This window comes from Vipera berus (assembly GCF_964194415.1).
Source record: "Vipera berus genome assembly, chromosome: 1".
Lineage (NCBI taxonomy): Eukaryota > Metazoa > Chordata > Lepidosauria > Squamata > Viperidae > Vipera > Vipera berus.
In genome coordinates, this window is record NC_138202.1 from 262,334,351 (window position 1) to 262,337,645 (window position 3,295).

Genomic DNA, 3,295 nt, shown 5'->3' on the forward strand with positions numbered 1-3,295 from the left:
GTACTATTTGCAACAAGAATAGTTGCATTTGAAGCAAATGAGAAGTTAAAGACAGAACAATTAAGAAATATAGAGCAGGCACCTGATGCTCTCTCCTTTGGCTGGGTAAAGCAGATTGGCCTTAAGAAGAATGTATTTTTACATAATTTTCACATTTTTCTATCTTCAGCTTGCTGGAAAAGAAAACAGTCTACTGGAGGCATCAAATAAGATGTTGGACCTGGATGAAGCAATTTCAGCATTAAAAATGAAGCATACATTACATCAATCTCTTCAATCAGAAAAATGGGACAAAATCTCTAAAATGGCAAATTCCATGAAGAAACTCAGCAATTCAATGGTGGATATTATTGATAGAATAGGAAAAGAATAATTGAGATGTTTTAATGGGCTTTGATTTCATATGGAAAATGTTGAATTATGTATGATTTCATAGAACCTGAATAATTATTCTTGAATCATGTCAATTTAGTCACATTAATTATTCTTTGAAACATGACTGTACACAGAAGGAAGATGCAGTGGTATATGAAAATGACTTTGGGAGGTAGGAGAAAGACCCACAGGAGACCCACTTGATCTAGTCAAATAAGCAATGGTCATATAAGCATCTAAGCTCTTAGAAAGAATGGGAGCATGGCACATTTTAGAAGGGACGCTTTCTAGTTTCTTGAAGTGTAACGAGAAGGTGGGGGGGGAGATGTACGTTCAGGTTCACAAGATTCTGTAAATTTAACCTTACAATAAAGATGGAGTTGGTATTTCTGGGTATGCTTCCTGTCTGGACTACCTTACATGGTTGAAATAAGATGACTTTGAAATGTAAACTTTCAAAAGCAATTACAAACTTAAGCATAACCTATACTCACCTTGTAAATATTTATACATTTAATTATTGCTGGTGGAACAATCATTTAGAACATATTTTAAAATAATTATAATAGCTGGGGCACAATCGATTGGGGGACATGAAATTGTTTTTTTACCAAAGGACAATAAAAAATGTCTTTTATTTAATAGATTTTTAAAATGTTAAGTATTAAAGCAGGTAAAGGTGTGTGTCAAAATAAAACCTCGTCACCACCCCAACTGAAAACATATAGTGCATTCAGAAAATAGTCAGACCCTTTTCACTTGTCAATTTTGTTATGCTGCAGTCTGATTCTACAGTTGTCGAAATTCATTTTTTTCTCAATCTACGCTCAGTACCCCATAATGACAAAGTGAAAACAGAATTTTAGAAATGTCTGTAAATTTATTAAAAAGAAAAAACTGAAATATCACATTAGCATAAGTATTCAGACCCTTCACTTGGTACTTTTTTGAAGCACCTTTGGTAGCAATGACAGTCTCAAGTCTTTAGGGGTATGACGCGACAAGCTTTGTACACCTGGATTGGGGGATTATCTCCCATTCTTCCTTGCAAATACTCTCAAGCTCAGTCAGCTTAGATGGTGACCCTCAGTGGACAGCCATTTTCATGTCTCTCCAGAGATGTTCCATAGGATTCAAGTCAGGACTCTGGCTGGGCCAGTCTAGGACATTCATCGAGTTGTCCCTAAGCCACTCCTGTGTTGTTTTGGCTGTGTGCTTAGGAACACCGTCATGGTGGAAAGTGAACCTTCAGCACAGTCTGAGGTTGAGTGCTATGGAACAGGTTTTCATTGAGGATATCTCTGTACTTTACTCCATTCAGCTTTCCCTCAACCCTGACCACTCTCCCACTCCCTGCTGCTGAAAAAAATCCCCACAGCATGATGCTGCCACCACCATGCTTCACTGTTGGGATGATATTGGGCAGGTGATAAGCAGTACCTGGTTTCCTCCAGACATAACATTTAGAATTGAGGCTAAATAGATTAATTGTGGTTTCATCAAACAGAGAGATTCCGTTCCTCACCATCTGAATCCTTCAGGTGCTTTTTTCCGAACTCCAAGTGGGTTTTTCATTTGTTTTGCACTGAGGAGAGGCTTCCATCAAGCTACTCTACTATAAAACCCAGATTGGCAGAAGGCATCAGGTTCTTGGTCATGTCTCTTACTAAGACCCTTCTCCCCCAATTGCTCTTGGAAGAGTTGTGCCAAACTTCTTCCATTTGGGAATTATGGAGGCCACTGTTCTCTCAGGAACCTTCAGTGCAGCAAAAGTTTTATTGTAGCCTTCCCTAGATCTGTGCCTTGCAATAATTCTACCTCTGAGCTCTGCAGGCTGTTCCTTTGACCTCTGCTCTGCTACAGTATGCTTTGTTCTGCTTTGTCAGTTGTGAGGCCATCTATAGAGAGGTGTGTGCGTTTCCAAATCATGTCCAATCAATTGGTGTAGAAACATGTCAGCAATGATCAAGAGAAATGGGAGGCAGCAGAGCTAAATTTCAAGTCTGAACATTTATGCCAATGTGATATTTCAGTTTTTTCTTTCTAATAAATTTACTAAACTTCTATATTCTAAACTTCTGTTTTCATGTTGTCCTTACGGGGTACTGAGTGTAGATTAATGAGAAAAAAATAAATTTCAACAGCCTTGGTGGAGCAGTGGGCTAATGCCTCCTTAAGTAACACCAGCTGCCTGCAATTAGTGCAGGTTCGCATCCCACCAGGCTCAAGGTTGACTCAGCCTTCCGTCCTTCCGAGGTAGGTAAAATGAGGACCCAGATTGTTGGGGGCAATAAGCTGACTTTGTAATAATGCCGCTTGGGGTGTGTGTGAAAGCCCTAATAAGCAGGCATATACATAGAATGAAGGCTACTGCTAAGCTTGTAAGCCGCCCTGAGTCTTCGGAGAAGGGCGGGATATAAATGGAATTAAAAAAAACCTGTAGAATCAGGCTGCAGCATAACAAAATTGATAAAAGTGAAGGGGCCCTGAATACTTTCTGAACGCACAGTACCTTTTTATTACCATATAAGTTAAAAAATGAAAAATACATTTCCCCCCCCCCCCTGGGATCTACTCTCAAAAATTCTGATCAATGTAAACTTGAAAACAGAGAAAACCTGGGCTTAAAATGATACTTACAGTTCACATAAAAAAACACGGTAAATTCTACAAGCCCCCCCCCCAAAAAGTTGTGAGGCCCTTCGGACTGTGAACCCCTAAGTTGTAGTTTGCTTATTTAAAGCCTAAATCCAGCATTGGGTAAAGAAAAAAACACAGATTTGCTTTCGCTTAACGTGTGACACCGATCTCCCCTCAAAGCGCCCACACAGAAAAAACAACCCAGAAGTCTTGTGGCAGAGAGGGCAAAAGACCGACAGATGGCGCTGCCTCAGAGCACGGGCAAGAGCGGCGAAGCGGG